The following is a 22,981-nucleotide window of genomic DNA, read 5'->3' on the forward strand; positions in this document are numbered from 1 at the left end:
AAATTAGCAGCAGAATGCAAATTTTTAAAACTTTAAAACCATAATTGTTTAACATAATTCTTAATAATAAAAAAGCAGGAATATTATTCCAGAATAAATCAACTTAAACCTCAAATAACTTAATATTTTACTCTACATAAAAATATATTTTGTCAAAATGATACAAGTCAGAAATAAGCACAAGATAACATCGGGACATTAATAACAATAAAATAAAATGATCTGGAGGGCCAGATATAATTACCCGTAGGGCCGGATCCGGCCCCCGGACCTTCACTTTGACACATGTGGCCTAGAATGTTGCAAGTTATTTCTCCATATAGTAAATAGCACCTGTAGATCTGAAAGAGGAGGATGCTGCTGAGATTGGGGCATGGCACAGGTGTGAACAGTGGAGTGAGGTGATGGAAAACAAGATGCAGCATTTTGGGTCATATGTGCGTCAACTGCATCAGGAATCGACAAGAGAGGGAAGGGGAACAGAGATGCATACTGGGAAGTTGGGATTATGTCTGTATAGTTCAGCTTCTCCACACAGGTGACCTTGGAACTTCTATTGGACGACCACTACATTTCCTTGCATGAAGGTTTGCAGAATAAACTCCAAAACTTCAGACTTTGAGACTTCAAAAGAAGATCTGTCATGTTGTTTGTGGTAAATACGAGGAGAGCGGAGTTTTATCCTCATAGAAATAAAAGTATTGTGTTATGAGCTGAGAAGAAAAGGGGTCAGAGAAAAGAACCCTGAGGAACACCAGAAGATTCGTACCACTGCTTAGAGATTCTTAAGGTTCCTCCAGATGAATCATTTTGGTTTCCATTTTAATAAAATACAGACACTTTTTATGATTGAGCATTTTTTTGAATTCATTCTTGGATCTGTTGCTGCTCCCTTAATATCCTGACCTGTAAATTTATCTCCATCCTTGCAAATCCTCCAGAAACGCCATCAGAAACTCAGAAAAGGATGCTAAACTTTTGATATCAGTAATGACAAAGTTGATTAATGAAGTAATTAACCTCTAACTTTTAGCGCATTGTGCTCATTATTCTTTAATTTATTTTTGATCATTATGCAGTTGTATTTTATTTTATTTTTTGTGGCCTTAAAGGCCTTTGTTTTCTTTGAATCTGAAGAATCTAGAGAAGTCTGTCTGGATCCGTCGGCTCCGTCTGTGTTTGTGTTGCTGCTCTTGTGTAGCTAGGCCTGATGGGAGTCCGCATCAGTGTGGAGGGGAGGGAGGGGTGTAGCTCTAGTGAATTATTCTGTTGAGGCTCATTATGAAGGCAGCACAGATCTCTCTGATTCCACCTTAATTGCAGACTCCCCCCTCCCCCCGCCCAGTTGACTGCTTTAATGACAAACACACACATACAAACACACACAAACACACTTTTCAGCCGGGAATGGTCCAGCTCTGCAGGTTTCCGTGGACTTCTGGACGCGGCGGTTTGGAGATTCGCTCTCTGAGCTTCGGTTTGGACGCTGTGGCGTGCCGCTTATGAATCTCTCCCATTTGCAATCAAGTCCTCATGGGGGCTTTCTTTTGTCAGAAGTCAGAGGACAGCAGCCTGTGATTACAGCTGAAGCTCATCATCACTTTCAAAGCGGATCTCGGAAATCTGAAGCTCCTGATGCGTGTGAAGAAAACCAGCTGCATCTTCTGCTGCACTGAAGACTTTTTCAAAGACAGCTTAGTAAAACATTTTTACACATATTTAAAGAGAACTTCATGCATATGAATTAAAAAAAAATTAAGAAAATGTTTCCCTTAAATATGGATAACCCCAAAACTCTGTCCTCTTAACTTATTTTATTCCAAAGGAGGTTAATGTCCTATAAGAAATGTGTTTTATTTAATTTCTCTGATTTTGATTAAGAAAAAAAAGACACAGGATACTGCACAAACAGTGTGTTCAAAATGATTGTATTTAAGTGTCAAAACGATCAAATTATTGGCTTTTCAACTAAACTCATGAATGATATTGTGTCTCGGGACTCTTTGGATCACTGAAATCAATCTCAGACACCGATGATGATTATTGTGAGTTCAACTGAAGGGACAACTACTAAATAAGGATGTTCCACATTATTACGTTGACCGACAGACAGCAAGTACATATTTGAAGCTGCTGAGGTCTCTGGAGTCTCACCAACATCAAGTCGTAGGATCCTCCTGAGCCTCCTAAACAGGCAGAAACGGCTAAGTGGGCCCAGACAGTTTTTTCCACTGAGTGTTGTGTAACCCTCGATGGTCCAGGAGGTGGTTGGTGGATGACCACCATGGTCCAAAAGTTCCAACAAGGCCGAGTCATGCTTTGGGCTGGAATCATGTATCTGAAAAGTATCGTCTGTAGTACAAAAGGAACCGTTTTGACTCCTCTTTTGAACTATCAGTATTTGTCAGGAATTGGTGTGTCAAAATCTCAAAGTTGTTGCTCCTGTGCTCTCTTGAGAACATGAGGGATTGTAACAAATAAAAGCTCTAAACCAATGTAAAAGTTTAAAAGTTATTAGGGTTGTAATGCTAAAGCTAACAGTATGGAACTCAAACACAGGAAAAGTTACCAAACCAGAAAAATAAATTAATTAATTTTTCATTTCTGCCTTAATTGCCTGATTTCTTAGTTGAGAATCGTTCTTTGTCAATGGTGGTTCATCTTCAGCGTCTTAAGATGTTGTAATAACAGGAAACAGAGGGCTGACTAGTGCCCTAATTTCATCCCGGATGGACTAAACACTTGGACTTGTCAGAACATCGGCATGGCGACCTGAAGCAACAGTCAGCTTAGTGAAAACCACAGTCATGAGCTGCTTGGAGCAATAATCTGACGTCACCCAGAGGATTGGGTTGGCCAAAACAATGGCCCGATCCGAATACTCCCCTTCTCCCTCTCCCTTAGCCCTCCCCCTTTGTTTATCCCTTGCTCCAAACGGAGGGTGATGAAAAAATAGTGTCTAATATTTCAGACGTGACTTCCGTTCAATGACGTCATCAACATCGCCAGTTTGCTAGTATTAGCGTGGCGCTTCCAGTGGTTGAATATCCATAACAACAGCGTTTTTATAACTTTAAAAAGGTCGTGCTACAACACAAAGTCATTACTTACATTTAAATGTAAACTTCTGTGGTTCAGAGCGCACCAAAGGGAAGAAAAGAGCTTCTTCGCGCAACACGGTTTACTCTCGCGATAGCGGACTTTGGACCCCTCTGTTCGGAGTGTGAAACTTAAAAAATAATAATTCCGGACACGACTTTGACTTCAACTGCCACTCCAAATCAAGGGGAAGGGCTAAGGGAGAGGGAGAATGGGGAGTATTCGGATCGGGCCAAAGACACAAGTTGGGCAGCCTTATGTACTTCACTTCAACAACAGCCGGAGAATGGGCGATCGGTTTGGACAAAGTAAACAGAGAACTCAATTGAAAGAGGCGTTTCACCAAGATTATTATTAAAACAAAACAATCAACAGTGTGGAATTAAGGAAAAAAGGGTATAAAGAAATAGGTCTGCCATGATTAGTCGACTAATCGACGACTAATCGACTATTAAAATAGTCAGACAACTAATTTAATAGTCGATTAGTCGTTACTTTATTTTATATGGAGTCAGAGTGTAGTAAAGTTCAAAGCTATAATGGAATTCTGCTAGCTTTATGGATTGTTTTGACTTTTTTTTAAAGGTTTTTAGGCTATTTTAAGATTTAGCTAATATTTCAGCTACATACTAGCTGTTTTGGCTAACCTAGGCTTTTTCAGTTTTTTAGGCTAATTATGAGTTTAGTTAATATTTCAGCTACATGCTAGTTGGTTTGGCTAACTTAAGCTTTTTTCGGTTTTTTAGGCTTATTTGGAGTTTAGTTAATATTTCAGCTACATGCTAGCTAGTTTGGCTAACTTAGGCTTTTTTCAGTTTTTTTTGTCTATGGAGTTTAGTTAATAGTTCAGCTACGTATTAGCTGTTTTGGGTAATTTAAGCTTTTTTTCCGATTTTTTAGGCTAATTTGGAGTAAGGTTAATAGTTCAGCTACATGCTAGCTGTTTTGGCTAACTTAAGATTTTTCAGATTTTTAGGCTAATTTGCAGTTTAGTTAAATATTTCAGCTACAAACTATCTGTTTTGGCCTACTTAGGCTTTTTCAGTTTTTTTGGGCAAATTTTCAGGTTTAGGTAAAATTAACTACATGCTAGCTGTTTTGGCTAACTTAGGCTTTTTTCAGTATTTTAGGCTAATTTGGCATTTAGCTAATATTTTAGCTGGCCATCAGCTTCACTGTTTTCAGCTTTCACCTTTAGCGTTTTTAGCTATCAATTTCAGCATCTTCAGCTTTAAGCACTAGCATCTTCAGCTGCTAAATTCCCCTTACAGCATTCGTACCAGCATTATCGCAGGTAAGTTAGTTTAAAGTTAATGACGGTTAAGATGTATGTTTTACATCCAGTTTTTGCATGATCCGATTAGTCGACTAATCTGAAAAAAATAAAATCGGTGATTAGTCGACTATTAAAATAATCGTTTGTGGCAGCACTATAAAGAAAACACAATATCTATTGTTTTAGCATAGATTTATTTCCTTTCCTTATTTCTCTTTGATTCCCATCAAAACATTCCAGCGTAAATTGGAATACTACAGACTAATTTAACAAAATGTAGATTCTCCAGGCCTGCTGGGCCTGAGAGGTCAAAGGAGGTCGGACAAAGAGAGAGACGGGGTTGTGTAATCAAGGCGGGTCCTAAAGCGTATCCTAACAGGAAGCGTCTCTCCATAATTTTACTGTACTATCAGTCACCTTTAATGCGCTCTGTTCTCACATTAGCTCACTCATGTTGAGGTGTTGTTCAGCATCAATCAAGTCACATTCTCTCGCTGACGATTGAATCCATTTTCATTAAAGATGTCTGTTACTGCACTTTAATTAAAGCTGATAAAAGCCTGTTGAAAGTAGAGGCCATTAGTGCCTGAAGAGGACCATCATTTACAGCTTCAAGCAGAATTATTCGCCAGCTGAATTTTAAAAAACTGCGTCTGCAGCAGAGAAGGTGGATGTGGGCTCGACCGTCTGCTGTCAGGACAAAGACGGGTCAGGGAAGAGTGTTTTGGCTCATGAATATGCATCTCTCCAGACCGCATATTTGGACAAATTACAATAAGAGCTTTTGGAACTCAAGCCGAGAGAAAATACATTACAAACTTGTCATTTGGGCATCATTAATCAAACATGTCGAACCTGAGATTAGTGGATCTGCATTATGTGGATTATAGATTTAAAGACTGTGGTAAGCGTTTGTATGATGCTTTGGTATTGGTCCTAGAGGTGGACAGAGGTGAGAATTTCTATCAGTTTGATGAAAATAGGTCAGAATTCCGACCATGCCGTTCAGGATCCAGGTCATGTCGACAGCCAAGTCCAGAATCTTCCTGCCTCCTTGATATTCCGTCTTTTTTCTCTCATTCTCCCCCATAATCTGAAGTGTGCCCTGTCATCCCGGCCTCCGTACTCTGCGCTCGTTCAGATCTGTACGCTGCAGATTAAAAACCTGCTCCCACCCACAAACCAAGCGGCAACATTTTCTTGACTCAGATTTAAATTTGCAGTACCCGTCTCTGTCACGGCCTTCTCTGAAGAGTCGAGCAGCAAACAGAAATCCTTAACGCTCACGGTTAGGAAAACCAAAAATGAGAACAAATTGAATTTCTACAAAGTGTCAGGCAAAAAACAGAGGAAACCTAGAAGTATCCATACTGACAAAGACTTACTGTGGTCGAACATGAAAAATCAACATGAAGTGATGGAACGACTATAAAAGAAGAAGGTCTCAGCATTCAAATGTGGGATTCTAGCTTGAATGTGCTGAATCACTACACGCTAAACTATATGAAAAACTAGCAAATACGCATAAAATTTCTCTTTCAAGAAGATTATTTTGTAGGAATGTTTTAAGAATACTCTTATAATTTTGTAAGAATAATGTAGGACTGTTGTGAAAATGATGTATTGCAATAATTTTGTTGTAGGGTTATTGTGAATGTATTGTAGGACTGTTGCTAAAATATAAGGTTGTTGTAGTATTTTTGTAAGAGTGTTGTACAATGGTTGTAAAAATACTATATGGCTGTTGTAGTATTGATGTTGGTGTGTTGTAGAAAAAAAAGTATTTATTATTGTATAAATGTTGTAGAGATATTGTAGAGGCTGATTGTGCTCCGAATCTGAATTTGTACCCTGTCCTTAAGGCTTCTCACTACCACCCCAATTGCAGGGGCTGTAGTAGTGTCAGAAATGCCTTTTTATGGAGGGGTGGTAGGGACTAGCTTAGGGCTAGTCACCCCTCTGCCAGTAGGGTGATCTGCGTTGCACATGTGAGGGGAGGAGAAACACATTTCTTCACTTGTTTCATGATGAGTGACTACTTAACTTTTCCATATCTCAATTTTGGAGGGTTTTGTAGGGGTTGGGGGAAGACGTAGGGGAAGAATTCTGATTCGGCCGTACTGTAGGATTGTTTTAGAAATATTGTAAGGCTGCTGTAGTATTCCTGTAGGCCTATTGTATGACTGTTGTAGAAGTTTTGTGAGGCTGTTGTAGCGTTATTGTTGGACTGTTATTGGATTGTCGTAAAAATATGGTAAGATTTTTGTGGTATAATTGTTGGTCTGTTCTAGGCGTCACAAAGAGGCTGCGACGTTAGGATCCATTTGCAAACAGTTTAATGGAACAGAGCAATGGCAAGACATAGCGTCAAAAAGGCAGGCAATGGACAAAAACACAGAGGCGAGGCAGAGGAACGAACAAAACACGGAGAATCAAACTAGGGAAAAACTGCTCATACTGACTGTAAACACAATCAAGACTTCGCACTGAAGTTCAGGCCGGAGTGGATATATATGCTGGTGGCTCTGATGAGGATGATGATGATCAGCCGCGCATGGAGAAGACTGAAGCGGTTGCTGATGGGAGTTGTAGTGAGGAAGGTGCTAAAGATGGTTAGTACTCAGGAGAGGGGTCCCTCTGGTGGTTGGAGGATGAAATGACTGAGTGACCGTTGTAGAAATATTACAAGACTGTTGTAGTATTATTGTTAGAGTGTTATGGGACTTTTATAGGTCTGTTGTTGAAATTTGAAAGAAACATAGTGTTACTGTAGGTCATTGATAGGACTGTTGTAGCAATACTACAAGGCTCTTATAGTATTATTGTAGGATTGTTGTAAGGCTTTTGTAAGTATGTTGTAGAAATATTACGAAAATATTGTTAAGCTGTCATAGTGTAACTGTTGTAGGACTATTGCTGAGATGTCATAAGCCTGTTGTAGGACTATTGGACTGTTCCAGGGGTGTTGTAAGGCTGTTGTATGTGTATTGTAGTGTTGTTGTGGAAACCTTGTAGGCTGTTGCAGACTTTTTTTTTTTTTTTAGGAATTCACAAATATTGTAGAAATGTAGGAACTTTGTTGGACTGTTACAGGAATAGTGTAGACCTGGTAAAAGGCTGTTGTAGGATTTTTTGGGAGTCTTTTTGGGGCGTTTCTGTTTTTTTTTTTTTTTGGTATTCATGAATATTGTCGAGCTGTTGTAGGAATATTGTCAAAATGACAGTGAAATGAGAGGAAGGGGTGCAATAAGTTCATCTGTGATGTGACAACTGAAAAGTCTACATTATAAAGCGCAGCTTCCTAGTATGCTGTCAGGCATGTTGGTGTTAGAAGAACCGTATGATGGAGATTTGCTGAAGCACCTTGACAGTTAAAGAAATGCACCTATTGATTAAAAACAAAACTTAAATTGAAAACTTTTAAATTGTCTGAAATGATGATCTTTAGTGTTTTCAGATGATCAGTTCACCATGCCGTAGTGTAAACAGCCTTGTTTTTGTGTCACATGTTCCTTTTTTTCTGAATAAAAACATGTTTTGAGGCACAAGGCCCTTAATCCTGTCGTGATTACAGACAACTGAACAGCTAAACAGCTGGACATATGTCCATTTCCTGCAAAGCCTTAGCTTTTTTTTTTATCAAGTCTTTGTCCACTTCCTCCTGATGTTTTCCTCAGAAAAAAAGTCTGACTTCATCAAATCTTTGATCCTGACTGCCTGATATTTCGCCTTCCGCGCGTTAATCGGTTTGATGGCGCTGAAGCCGAGAGGAAGACGAGGATGATCACTGATCGATGACTTCTGCTCTCTCGTGACAAACAATGAGCTAAACCTAAAGCGGGATGGGGGAGGGGAACGGCAGCCATCGAAGCGGAGAAATATAAACATGTTTGCTTCAAATGGAAGGTGTTGATGGGGAGGACAAAAGGAAAGCAGATGTTATTTACATTTAGTTCCATTTTAACTGGACATCAGCTGAAGTGAGACTGACTTGGATTCTTTACTATGATCACTAGGAACTGTACTGAGGAACTGAGATGTAACTAGTAGCTATAATGTAACTCACCAACTGAGGAGTAACAGTAATTTATATTTAACTGATTAGCTGAGATCTGGACAAAAACAAGCGGTAAGAGGGGAACTTCCTCTCTGAACTGATGCTTATGCGTATATATCGCTTTTCTTTGTTGCTCCAGTCGAGGTTGGTGTCAGATAAGCGGCGTGTTGTTGTGTTACCGTGACAACAGGCCGCACTATGTCTCAAAAAGTTCGCTTTTTGTGAAAAAGCGATCCAAACAATAACAAAAAAAAATTGATTTAACATCTATTTATTTTGTAAGTGACCATGGTATAAGAGGGATAAATCTCTTCAAAGTGTGCATTATCAGAAATTAATGCACTCCGCGGAAACACAGTTCAAGCTTCCACATCCTGTTAATTTCTGATAATGCACACTTTGTTGGGCATTATCCCTTACGTAACTGGACAATTGAGGTGTAACAGTACTTTAAATTTAATTGAGTAACAGAAGTGTAACTTTTTTAAATATATGCAATAACCTAACAGGTGTTACTTGTGTTAAAAACCTGTAGTACTCAGAAAGATTTTATGGCTCATATTATCTAGAAATATACAAACAATCTTCTGGTTTACTTATGATATAAATGTAGCTAACATAGTTTTAAGTTTTGGGAAAAAAAAGAAAAATAAATAATATATCCATGTATTTAATTCCATAAATTGATCTTTAAATGTTTCTAAGAATTTTACTTTCAAATCAATTTATTTTCAACATGAAAATGATGAAAATGAATATAAAAGACACATTTTGAGTATCAAAGTTTAAATAAAAACAGCAACAGTATTGGAAAAAATAATAATTATTTGTAACATAGCAGTTTCTTCATGTTGAAAAGGTTGTGGTCTCATTTAATCCCACCTCTTATGTTTTTGTGCATTTACAGTACACTCTTCATAATTAAATCTACATTATTATAGAACTCTCACTATAAACAAAGTAACAGTAAATACATCTTTTTGTGTTTATTACCATGAAAAAAATCTAAACAATTATGCAAACTGGATTTAAAGCATGCTATCTGAATAATGTACTTTTACTACACATAAAATGTAAAATGGGCTTCTGTGCTATTCTTAAATTCAAAATTATATATCTTTTTGTTTTAGGTCAGCATCCTTTGATAATCAGAATATTTGGTCCATTTTCAGTCTTTTCATCCATTCATGTGTCCTCTAATAGGAAAAACTAAAGTCAAAGTCGTTCTATGCTTAATCTGCTCTCATGCAAACAAAAATTTCTCATCTTTTTCATGCAAACCCTCCATGCGTCTGACAACAAGTCAGATCTTTATCCTTCTAAAGTAGGACAATGACTACAGTAAGCCCCCCCCCCCTGTTGTGCATCTGTACTGGAGATGTCCCGACATGCATCAGCAGAAATATCAGCCTAATCTCACATGAGACTCACTTTAATGGGACACAGCCTTCAGATGGAGACGAGAGGCTGAGCATGGAGGAGCGGGGGCGCTGCCTCACACATCCTGACAGATGTGAGGCCTGTCTCAGTGATGGGGGGCAGCAGGAGGACAGCATGGCAGAGTTGTGGTTGCGTGACTGAGGGGGGCACACAGGTCTGTCAGTGTAACCCCCTCACAGAGGCAACATTAAGCCCCCCCCATTTTTTACTCCCTCCATCTCTGCTAATGATCTGCTGCGGCTGTCGCTGCCCGGCTGACTGATGCCCACCGACAGACCCACTCATGCGGAAATCGGCCCCCCATCCCTCAAACACACAGACGGGGTAATGAACTCCTTCATGTCACACCGCTGCATATTTACTGCACCGGCGTGACACACGTGCACGCCATCCAATCCCGGACACTGACTCAGTCACATGTCAGCAGACGACGAACTCACACGTGTTTGGCAGCTGACTCCGCCTCCAGGCGTTGTTATGCAAATGAGGATGAGGCTGAAGGAGAACCGAAAGATTCCAGAAAAGTCATAAAGTTTGTCCTCGGATGCATAAATAAAAGTGAGAACGTTTTATTTTTTCTTGCTTTGTGACAAAATGTCATCTTGTTTCTTTGTCTTTTCTTTAACACCTATTACGTAACCATGGCAACATAAAGATGTTTACATCTTTATGTGGAGGATTAAACTCTGCAGAGCTACTTCAGAATGAAAGTGAGGAAATGGTGATGATGAAACTCTAAAGCAGAATTTAATTAAAATCAAATAAAAATAGTTTATAAAATATACTGAATATGTTTAAAAATTGTAAAAAAAAGAATTTGATCCAAAGAATTAAAATGAATCAGCATGAGGTGCTGATCATGTTAAAATAAAATAATGTTTTTTAACTTGGAAAAAAAGATGAATAACAATTTATTTACAACTGTTCCAGAAGTCGACGGAGAAAAAATGATTAATTAATCTGCAGTTTTGTGTTTCACTGGGATATAAAGGAACCATTTCTGATTGGCCTCGTCTACAAACACAAATGCAGAAGCACCACGGTGAGAGGACATGATGAATTTGGTCCTGGTTGGATGGTATGAAACTTGTGGTGGAGGGAAGAATTGATTTTTAGATGCGTCGATTATGAAACCTAAACGATTTTGAATTTTTTAATGAATTTTAAATATAAAAAATGAATGATTTCAAGTAAAAGTAAGATCTCTTCATCCGACTGGCCCCAACTTTGCTTGAAGTGACTGTTTGGAAGCATTTTGGCTTTTATAACGTGGACGGTCAGTTGGATAAAAGTCATGTGGTGTGAAAATTATGTGGCAGCAAAATTAAATATATAGACAAATTTGCAAAACCAAATCATAGGAGGAGGAGGGTTGAAACCGCTCAGGTTATACCGGCGTGAGTGTGGCATCAACAGGTTCTGCCTCCATAACTTCCAAAGATCAAAAAAACCATGTCGGATATTCTACAGAAACTTCCACCGTCGGTGGAAAAGGCAAAGCGAATAACAGTCAACCTGAGCTTTTCAATTCAATTTATTTATATAGCCTAATATCGCAAAAAAAAAGCCTAATTGCGAAGGACCTGAGACCCTAAAATATAAAGAAATAAAATTAACTGATAAAAATCTGATCGTCTTCTGGCAGCTGTTGGCTTTTGTTGATGAATAAAAAGTGAGTGGTTGATTAAGAAAATGGGCATAAAATGAAATAAATGAAGTGTTTTTGTTTCAATGAGATGATGATCATTTCCTTATAAATCAAAGCGATTAGCAGAGTTTCCATGTTTGAGCTTTATGTCTCAGTTTTTCTCTTTATAAACTTCTTATGTTATCACAGCTCAAACAATTTAAAGCAATGGAGCCTTTTTCTTTAACAAACCAAATCTGAGATTTAAAAATCAAAAATTTACCAGAAGAATCATTGCTTCATGTATTTTTTGATTCAGTTTTTAAAAATCTCCAAAATTATCTTAGTTTATGAAAGCGTTGATGATGTGAAGTGAAGCAGCAAACTCTAAAGTGAGTCAGAAAATTCTTCCACTTTATCACAACTTTCTGCATAAGAGACAAATATATTTTCCTACAGAAATGTCATAAATCATATGGAGTTGTGAATAAATATATGTTTTGTTAGAGTGAGTGAACAGAGGAAGAATCTCTTTATCAGCTTCTTTCCTGGGGAGTACCAGCGGGGCCGCACCTCTTTCTTTCTGTGGTCGGCCCGCGGTCCCTCAGCCCCGCCGGCGCGCTCCAGGCCAGCAGAAGGAGCGGACTCCACCGTCTGCAGAAGAAGTCACTAATGAACAGTTAGGTTAGGAAAACTCTTTGCATATTTAATGGCCAGATCATTCATAAAGGCCACGAGTTCAAGTTCATTAAAGAGCTACAAGTGTGACAGAGAATAATAAATCACACAATAAAAAAATCAGCTGGATTTCTTTTTTTTTTATCATCGGGCTTCATGCTGAGAAATGGGAATTTTCCTCTTTAAATAAATACATTTTTATTTTTCTTTAACATTTCACCGTTTTTTTAAGATATTGTTCAAAATTAGCCATTTTAAAAAGCGCATAAGATATTTTATTTCATATAACCAAGTTGAATAAGTGATTTGTGTTTTATTGTGGTGTAATTCATAAATTGGGATCTATTTAGGGTTTTTCTGTTATCATACTTGAGCAGTTCGTTAAATAAAGTTCGTTTTTTTATTTTGAGTTTTTCAGCTCACACAGATGTTTCAGGCTCATAAGGACTTCAGAAAATCATCGACAGACCCGCCAATAACTTATGGAGAAAACTAGGGGTGGGCGGTATGACGATATAAAAACGTCTTACGATCTCCAAAGCTGAAAATCTGTCATTTTTGAGAGATCATTTATCACGATCTTCTACGAAAAGCTGCAAGAGCGAGAAGGCTAAAGCTTGTTGACTGGCACACGTGTGTACCGCGGACCACCCCATCCCCCTACGCGCGCGCACCTCGCGCTAGCATAATTTAAGTCAACTGTCTAACAGAGTTCGGGTCAAATTCATGCTTGTTTTAACAAGCCCTTAAGTAACTGCTTATCTTAAAGTCTGGTCACCTGAAACTCCCGTCGCGTGTGGGAGGAGCTTCTGTCAAAAACTTTTCCCGACTTTATAATGAAGGACGCGGATCAATAAATATCAGGTTTATTTAAGTTTAAGAGCTGAATAAAGTGTCAGTACACGTTTCCATTAATGGATTCAAAGAATCTCCCAATGAGGAGCAGCAGCTGTCCCGTCCAGGAGAAAGCCGCTCCGTAATAGACTCGCTGGTGCCGTCAAGGGACGGATGTATGGCAAGCCAAAGAGATCAAAAATCAATAGGAAAAGCGAGCACGGGAGTGTCACGTTTTACAGATAAATATTATTTTAAATATTTAAATGTTCCCAAAGTTGGTTTCAATAAAATAATTTATGCCAAAAAAATAATTTTAACCGTTTTATTCATGATTTAATTTGGACATTAGGGGGGTGGGATGAGAACATTTGTATTTTAAGGAGAACTCCAGATAGATTTGGTATTTTCAACACTATTTTTAAGCATTCTTTTCTCTCAGTTTTGGTAGATTTGGTTTAAAAACTTGTAAATGTAATCCGAAATTACTACATGTTTTAGCATGTTTGTGTCCAAAGTTTAAATATGTTTTGTTTAACAAATAGGCCTCAATGACCAAATGTTTTGATGATATAAATATTGTGTGTTAAGTACTTTATATGCTTATTGAAAATATAATTTGAAGCATTTCCAAAAATATATCTAGCTTTTATCTTGTTGTTTTTTTTTTTTACTTTTTACTTATCAGAAAAAATATCCAAACTGAGAGTTTTGTGATCCGTTACACCCCTACTTTTGATACATTTGAAACTAAAATTTGAAGAAATATAAATATTTGTTAAAAATGTGTTTACTTATTTCAACTAAAATCAATATAATTCATTTTCTGTCAATTTGAATTCATTTTAAAGAAATCGTGAAAAAAATCAAAATCGTGAAATAAAATTTTAAAAATCGTAATTTTCTTTTTTTGCCATATCGCCCAGCCCTAGTGAAAACCGTACAGAGGAGAAAAGCCTTTTTAGGAACGAGTGTCTAAAATACAGATAATTCAGGAGGTCTTCAAAGAAAGAGAAGAAAACGAAAAGGAAGGGAAGGCCTCGCTTGATTCAGTTAAAGTTCACGCTTCGACAGTCAGAGAGAGACTTTTGAAAAAAAAAATAGAATCACCAAAGATCTGAGCAAAATTAACAAGTTAGACATAAAAAAATAAAACAAACAAAAAAATAAACTGCATCCACTGCTGTGTGGTATACTCTTTTTGATTATCACTGTTTGATTGTGTTTAGTTAAGCTGTATATAGCAAAGGTTTGTAGTGAAAAAGAAAAACATGACAATCCTTTAAACAATGAAACAACTTCTCGTTCAAACCTGAAACTCCATTTATTATTTAAATTAAATCTGATTTTCAGTACTTGGATTTAGATAGTTTTCCTCTAAAGGAAGGCTGGAGACTTTTCACACATATAAAGTAGAACTTTCTGTTAAAATAAAAAGTTCCAAACTCCAACCTTTTAAAATTAAAATCACTTTTCTAATATTTAAACAACAATATAAAGATCCACTTCCAAATGGGAATAACACTGTAAGAACCGACTGACCCAGATAGGAAACGCCATGTTTCCGGTTTGATTCCAGGTGGTGGGACGCTGTGTGTGGGCCATCAGGAGGAGCTTCTCTGTTCAGACTTCAATCCTCTAATGAAAGTTTCTGTTCTCTTTAAAGGGGGGAGGCTCCGGCTCACTCCGCCCCCCTCCCCGTTACCAGCTTGACCCACACACATGTGCAAACATCCAGCAGAAACACACAATCTTCATCTTCATCTGCAATTCATGAGCGGCGTCTCATTAGACTCCGAGTTTCACCAGAGGCCTCTGAAGTGTATGGCTCCAGCAGATATTAATATTTCATAGCCTCCCATTGAGGAGCTAAAAACGAAGTCGACCCGCTTCCGCTACAAAGTGACTCGCGCTCCTCTTTTCTCCCCCGTCTTCCTCCGCTCCTCTTCGTTAGACTGTCTTCCTCCCTCCCTGCCTCTCCTCCGCGCACACCCTAACTCAAACTGACTTAATTGGGCTGCCTTTGTTCTGGGAAATGTAGGCATACCTTCCCCGTCAGGGCCAGACAGGAAGTGGGAAGTGAAGAGAGGTGGGAGACCGGAGAGTGAGGGGGGGGGGGGGGACTCTGGCTGCTCTGTGAGGGCAGAGGGGTGACTGTGGGGTCACGGGACAGTCTGTATGAGTTATTATGAAGACCAGGAGGGATGGGGGAGTGGGGGGTTACAGGATAATGGGGAGTCTGAGAGCCTGGAAGACTGGAGTCAATGCAGCCATGACTGTGTAGTGTGTTTGTGTGTCTGTTGGGGTGTGTGGGGGTGTGTGCACGTGTGTTTAGGTGTGTTCATTTCTCGATTTGTGTCTTTCTGTGTGTGTGACTGTGTGTCTATTTGTGCGTGTTTTAGTATGTGTGTTTGTGCAGGTAGGTGTGTATTAGTGTTAGTTTGTGTGTGTGTATGCCTGACTGTATGTCTTTATGTGGATAAGTTTGTGTGTCAGCGAATATTAGTGTGTATATTAGTGTCAGTGTGTGTATTGTGTTTTTCTGTTATTCATGTGTCTACCGGTATGATAGTATGGGTGCGTAATTGTGTGTTTGTTTGTATGTTAGTGAGTGTGTGCTTGCAACTGTGTGTTTCTGTGTGTGCTTGCGATTGTGTGTGTGTAATTGTGTGTTTCTGTGTGTATGCTAGTATTTGGTTGTGTGTGTAATTGTGTGATTTTGTGTTTGTTAGTGTTTGTATGTGTAATTGTTTGTTTCTGTGTGTATGCTAGTGATTGTGTGTGTAATTGTGTGTTAATGTTTGTTAGTGTTTGTATGTGTAATTGTTTGTTTCTGTTTATGTTAGTGAGTGTGTCTACAACTATGTGTTTCTGCAGGTATGCTGGTGAGTTTTTGTGTGAACAATTGTGTTTGTGTAATTGTTTGTTTTTGTTTATGTTAGTGAGTGTGTGTGCAACTGTGTTGCTGTATGTTTGCTAGTGAGTATTTGTGTTTTTGTGTGTGAAAATGTGTTTATGCGTCTTTGTTAGTGAGTGTGTGTTTTTGTGTGTTGATGTGTTATTTATTTGTGTGTGTGTTTGTGAGTGTGTATTTTTTTGTTTGTTGTTTTGTCTTTCTATGTTCTTATGTTAGGGAGTATCTTTAGCGAATTTGTGTAATTGTGTGTTTCTATGTTTTTCTTTTGTGTATGTTTGTATACATTTTTGTGGGTTTTTTTTGTCCAAATTTAACAAAATGCAGGTGATTCTAACAAAGCATTTGTGGGATATTTGTGTGGTTCAGTCTCTACATCTTTACTCATTGCGAATCTTTGTTGTTTGTGGACGTAGATCATCCGGAGAGATCTCAAAAGTAGGTTAAGTAGCTGTAAGTTTATGCTGCAATTTTTGTTGTGTCTTTTATTGGAACAAAGGGTTTTGTTTTGGAGATAACTTTCATAAGCCTCATATAGAAACTCCTACATTGAATCATTTCATCTTTGTCTAACAGTTGTTGCTCCAAACTTTGCTAGATGCTCTAAAAGTGGTACGACTGAGGCATTATATTGTGGCGGCCGCCATCTTTTGTTAAAATATGAAATATGTTTTGGGAACGGTGAAGCATTATTCTGGATCACGCACCTCATTTGACTTACGCGCCACACTTTGGACATGTCTTTGGAACAGAAACACTCCTCACTTAAAACTACATGGAAGCTCGCCTGAACTTTCTCCTCATTTTTGAAGCAGTTTAGAAAACTGATCATAGTAGTTGTCATACGTCGTATCTCTGAGATGACAGCTCCCCTGACGGATGAATTCTGAATGAAACGAGTGATTTAATAAGAGCGATGTGAGTCAGGGAAGGAAAAGTGATGAGTACATGCAGAGCAGGAAAAGGATGGAAACAGTTTCTTGTCCTTGAAAGCTAATTTGGCTAATTTAAATCTTTTTTTGCTCCCACCTTGAACGACCTGTTCCCTTCCATTCAGTTTAATCTCCCAGCTCTTATCCCTTACACAGGCTCCATAACGTTCAGCACCCCTCCCTCCTACAGATCAGGGTTTTCCAGAGGGAGGGGCTCTGAAAGCCTGCAGGTTCACTCAGGGACATTCAGGCTGTTTTTTTTTTTTGCTTGGGTTTGAAGGTGGTCGTCCTGGTTCCACCCTTTTCTCAGTTTGTCCTGATCACTGCAGAAGCGTCGGGGCTCCTGGTACCTGGAAGACATAATTCCAGGTCCTGCTCTGTCTGCATCTTGCCCCCCCCGCCCATCCTGGCTCATCTCTGCTATCACCGCCCCTCCTCGTCTCGCTCGCTCCGTCTACGATGGTCAGGTCTCTTGGGGTAAAACAGTTGGCAGGATGCAAGCTCGCTACTATGGCAACAAGCACCCTCCCTCTCCCTCAGGTCTCCTTAGCAACTAGTAGCTTGGCATTGTAGTAATGAGTCGTCCCAGCATGCCGTGCAGGCGGGGAGCGAGATGTGTGATGGGCTGAGATGCAGGCTGTCAGCTGATGAGACACAACTTCCCTTAAACCTGCAGTTTGAGGACCGCGCGTACTCTGTCCTGGATGTTTGACGTCCCCTGAAATGTCTTCGCTCTTGGTTCAGCTGACTCATCACACGTGCAGCAGCGCAAAGACGCTCATTAAAAAGTACCTCTGATTAGAGACTTTTCTTTTTTAGAGAAAGTTATCAAATAAAACCATCAAACAATGGAGGCTATAGCAGCCCAACTTCCTTTAATGTGATTTAAAAAAAATAAATAAATTATGGAACCAATTAACAGCGGCATGTAGCACTGAATGGTGTGTGTAGTAAAGTTAAAAGTTAAAATTAGACAATGCGAGCTTTTTGGGCTAGTTTGGCATTTATTAAGGTTTTTTAGGGCTAGTTTTGAGTTTAGCTAATATTTCAGTATGCTAGCAATTTCTGCTAACTTAAGCTTTTTTCAGTTATTTAGGCTAATTTGATGTTTAGCTAATATTTCAGCTACATGCTAGCTATTTTTGCTAACTTAAGCTTTTTTCAGTTTTTTAGACTAATTTGGCATTTAGCTAATATTTCAGTATGCAAGCTACTTTGGCTAATTTATCGCTTTTTCTGTTTTTAGGCTAATTTGGTATTTAGCTAATAGTTTCGCTGGCTATCAGCTTCAGTATTTTCAGCTATTAGCTGCTAGCTATTTTAGTTATCAACTTCAGTGTTTTTAACCATCAATTTCGGCATCTTCAGCTATCAGCACTAACATCTTCAGTGGCCACATTCAGTTTACAGTATTCACACTAGCATTATCGCAGGTAATGCTATATATCTAGTTTTTAGTTAGTTTAAAGCTAATTTGGTTCAAATGTGTGCTTTATATCCACTTTATGCATGACCCGATTAGTCAACTACTCGGAAAAAATAATCGGTGATTAGTCGGCTTTTAAAATAATTCTTTATGGCAGCACTAGTGTCTCCTCAGACTTTGTTTACCTCGCATGCAGACGAAGGAAGTTGAGAGGTCCAAAAAATTACCAAAATAAAACCTAATAAACAGAATTACATGCAAACATATACTCGCTATGTGGCGACTAACTGTCTAACTTTTACTCGCCAAAGAGGAGAACATGCTTGCTACTGGTGAGTGTCAATTTCAGACCCTTCAAAATAAAAGTCCAATGCGATAGACTAATTCCTCTATTGAGAAAAAGTTCTGTTGTGATATCTATCATTATCGTTTTATCGCCCAGCCCTAGTTCTTGTTAAAACCTAATTTTGTTTCATAATATATATATATATATTTTCTTCATCACTATTTATTCAAGTTATGAACTAGCCAATCAGATGCCTCAGTAAGGGCATGCGGTGCCTGCTGACCCCTCCTCAAATGTTTGAAGCGTTTGGTTGACAGATTTTTGGATCAGTCACTGCTTACTAACGTCGTTTGGTCCCAAAATGGCAAAATCGAGCGATATCAGCACCACAGAAAAATAGCGACTGAATTGAATTGTTTCATTCATCTCTATTCATGTCGATCCATTTGTCACTACCAAGTCCGAGAACCCTGATTGGTCAAGTCCAACTGGTGTAACTTTCAATGTGCATTCAATGGCTGCACATGTTGTACGTAGAGCCTAGAGAAACTGTGTGAACATGAGAGTTCTGAACGTAAAAAAGCACCTATCCTCCTGACTACCAAAGAAAAACAAATTTTTTCATTCAAACTTCTTTAAATCTATCAAAAATTCAAATCCCAGAGATCCACCCTCTCCCACTTGGTATATTTTTAGAGCCCAAAATGTCCTCTGAAGATACAAAAATGAGTTTATTTAGTAGTATGCAGTGGTTTGCATTGCGGGCTGTCACAATTACTAAGACTATTGGAAGTGGTCTCTTGAACCGCTTTGCTGAGGCTCTTGTGAACGCAGCATTACATGAAGGTTAAGTTTGTTATATGTCTCATCAAGACAACGACATAAAACTTCCCTTCACCTGTGCAGCATTTGTGCTTGAGCAGCTACTCTGGCACTATCATTGGAAGAACGTAGTCAACAGTAGGGATGTATGGCATCATCGTTTTCTGCTTCAAACCAAACAAGCGGTTTGTTAGAACATCAAAACGATCTTTGAATCAGTCATGATCCAGGAGAGGTGTGTGGAAACAAACCGCAGGTAGTTTTCATGATTTCAATGACCCATCCTGCAGAGCTTATGATGCACTAATGCCATCTCTGTTCCTGATGGACACAACTGACTACAAATGCATCAAACTTGGATAAAACAGATATTTACTGGATGCATTTTGGATTTTCTTGATTAATTCAAATGAAGTTTATGCCAGTTTTCTTCCAATGACATCGTATCCTATCCTACACTTTTAGTGCCACTGACTGTAATTATTACATTTTTAAGAACTATTTAAAAGTTTTTTTTAAAATATTATTTATTGTGATAAATTACAGAATAATGTTTTTTTTCTGCCTCTGCTTAGATTTCTTCATCATGGGATTTCCTGCTCACAGATAAAATCCTGCTTTATTGACATTTGACCTCCAAAAGCAGCAGACAGCCATCTGCATTCATTTTGCTCTTTTTATCGTCAACTCCAAGCAGAAACAGCTGTTCTGTTCTAACACGGCCAAACTCCGGCTGTCATCCCATGACGGATGAGCCAAAACATCACCTTTTGGTCTTATAAGCCGCTTGTGAGAAAGGAAACTATGGGAGTCAATGACCTCAGTGTCTCTGTCATCTTACCGAGTTCAAAAATGTGAAAACAAAGAGTCCAAGTGTCAAAGACAGACTCAACCTTTTTACAAAGTCATTATTTTACAAAAAACTAAATCATCACAAATAATTCTGGCACCAAAAACAGAACAAAAGAGACTAAGATTGATCAAATTGTTCTAGTAAGTAATTTTTCTTTGTTTTATAATTCTTTCTCTCATTAATTAATCAAATAAACTGAAAACAACTAGTTTTTAACTTAAATATAAGTAATCACTATGAAAATATGATATAGTAGACAGTTGAATATGCTGGAGTTTGAATAAAAACAAACTTATTGAAAGGAAAATTTACTAAGTATTTTATTTAAGTTACCTTATTATCACCAAATTATCAAAAGGTCATAAATAATAATAAAAAAACTGACAATAACTGCAAAAGTTGTCAAAATTTAGCCAAAAAACCATCCAGATTTCTTAAAAAAATATGGATTAATTGAGTATTACAGTTGCTACAATATATTACTTGCATAAATATTAAATGCTGCATCAGCTGAGATAATGTTATCATTGTTTTAAATATTAATTTATGTTGAAAAATCATCCAAAAAGTTGCATTTATAAATAAAAGCACACAAGGGAATACAATTTAATACCTGTTCTAAAGTTGTTTGTCAGTCTAAATTATTTCCATAAAGAAAAATGGACGAAAAAAACAACAATAAAAAGGGTAAAAACAGAGTGAAAAAGCTGAAAACCTTTTGAAGCTGAAACTGAACATCAAAACAATGTTTATGTTGAATTTTGAAACTAGTCTTTAAAGAGCATAAAACATTGAAATATTTCAAAAACCGTAAACGTGATTAAAAGCCAAAAATGGAACCAGGAAGAAAGGAAATTTTCAAACCACATCGGTTGAAGGAGCTGAAGAGAGCCGGAGAATGTTCAAAAGAAGCAGAAAAAAAACATCTTCTGACTGTTTGTCTGCTTCTTTTACAATATCAATAATCCTTTTAAAATGTTTTATTTTCCTTGCAATTCTTATATCTCTCATAAATGGTGAACTACACACTGACCTTTGTTCAGATGCAGAAAGTTATTCTGTGTACTTGTGGTGTTGGAAGATGTGTCATTTTCCCGACGTTCATGTGTGTTTTCCAAGTTGGAGAGTCATTTTTCCAATTATTCAAACATGACATGAACGCAGCATTTCTCTAAGTTTGCATCAGAGAGGAATGGAATAAACTTTCCATCAAACTCATTTTAATTTTTCAACCTTTGACCTATTCAATCCACTGTGATGACGTAACGATTTAATATAAACTTAATTGAAAGTATATTCCACTCTTCTGACGTCAACCTATTGGTGCAACTGGCAATAAAATGAGAACAAAAGCCACAATTTTAACAATAAAAAAAATCTTCAAAATGTTCTGTTTTTATATAAATTTTTAATCAAAACTTAAAGCATGTTTTCGATCAGGTTCTATCTAATTTCTTTCATGAAAAATACTGCGGATCTGCTTTTAGTCCAGCCCTGTCAAATTTTAGACCCCCTTGTGGCCCATGTGTCGAAAAGTTCACCCACTCCGTGTATAGAATCTTCTCTGTTGGCTGTTGTGATGGACAAATAATAAATGAAGCCGACACCAAAACTTCTACTGAGCTTCCTTAAATCATTTCTTCTGGTATGACATGTTTTGGCTTTTGGATAAAACAAGAATTTTCACGGTCCGTCGTCTTTTCCATGGTCTGAGTGAAAAAACCATCTATGCTGAAGCTGTGATGTGTGGATCGGTCGTCTACTGTCTTCAAGCAGCACTCGAGGAGCAAAGGTTCTTAAGCACCGAGTTTCAACAATACCTGGCTTCAATATGAATATTCAGCAGCAGCCTTGAATAACCATGGCCACGCTAAGAGCCTTTTCAGAGGCTCTTCAGGCTGAATGAAACTCTATCCTCTAATTGAGGTTCAGAAGAAGCCGGTGACCTTTCTTTAAGAGTCTCTTGTTCATCTTTAGCTCCAGATCTGGATCTTTCCTCAGTTATGGATGAATCGATGAATGAAAGAGGAAGTGTTCGGCTCTGGTGTGAGCTCTGAGCGCACGGACGTGACAGATGAGCGCTGAGGTGGGAGGGGCTCTCTGGAGACCTGCCGGTAGGTGCGATCGGACTGTTTATCCGCTTCTCCTTTGGCTCCCAAAGGTGTCACAGTCTTACACCTGCTGTGTGAAAACTCCTGAGAGCTGAAATCACAGCTGAACAGGCTGGTCTTTTGTGAATTAAAGGTGAAGAGAAGCACACTTTCTGAAGGGAACACAGCTGCAGGGTCGCTTTAGGGAGGTTTCATGAGAACAATAGGCTTGTAAAATGTAAAATAGTTACATATGCCTTTAAAACCCAATTCTGATCTATTATAAAAGTGTTCCAAGTGGTCTTTTAATTATGATTGTGCTGTTTTTAGATAAAAATAAAAAATTCTTGCTTGTTTTTAGGACATTTTTTTTTTGTTTATTTGAAATTCACCTTTAAGTTGTGGGCGGGAAAAAACAAAGACGTACATGGATCGATTTGTCTGCAAGTGGATGTGTCGAAATGGAGCGGAGAAGAGGGTTTGTGGCCTGTTGTGGCCTAAAGCATTTTATCGTCTGTTCCTAGTTTCAATGATATTAACAAATAAATACTCAGAATTTTCAATTTTAAACTTAATTTTCTTTATATATGTCCTCCATGATCATAAAAATGCTTCAAGGGCGTGTTTCAAACATCAAAAACACGATT

At 38.1% G+C, this 22,981-nt stretch overlaps 1 protein-coding gene and 1 long non-coding RNA gene across 2 annotated transcripts in view; one reads left to right on the forward strand and one right to left on the reverse strand.

Annotated features, from left to right (window-relative positions):
• The window catches only part of LOC112136568, a 5,782-nt gene extending 4,096 nt beyond the window's left edge, over nt 1-1,686 (reverse strand). The window contains exon 1 of the long non-coding RNA XR_002917378.2: nt 1,395-1,686. This is a non-coding gene — a long non-coding RNA (uncharacterized LOC112136568). The remainder of the gene's footprint in view (nt 1-1,394) is intronic.
• Nucleotides 1-22,981, forward strand: part of foxo6b (forkhead box O6 b) — a 43,951-nt gene that overhangs the window by 5,142 nt on the left and 15,828 nt on the right. The window lies entirely within an intron of this gene.

This window comes from Oryzias melastigma, linkage group LG11, assembly GCF_002922805.2.
Source record: "Oryzias melastigma strain HK-1 linkage group LG11, ASM292280v2, whole genome shotgun sequence".
NCBI lineage: Eukaryota > Metazoa > Chordata > Actinopteri > Beloniformes > Adrianichthyidae > Oryzias > Oryzias melastigma.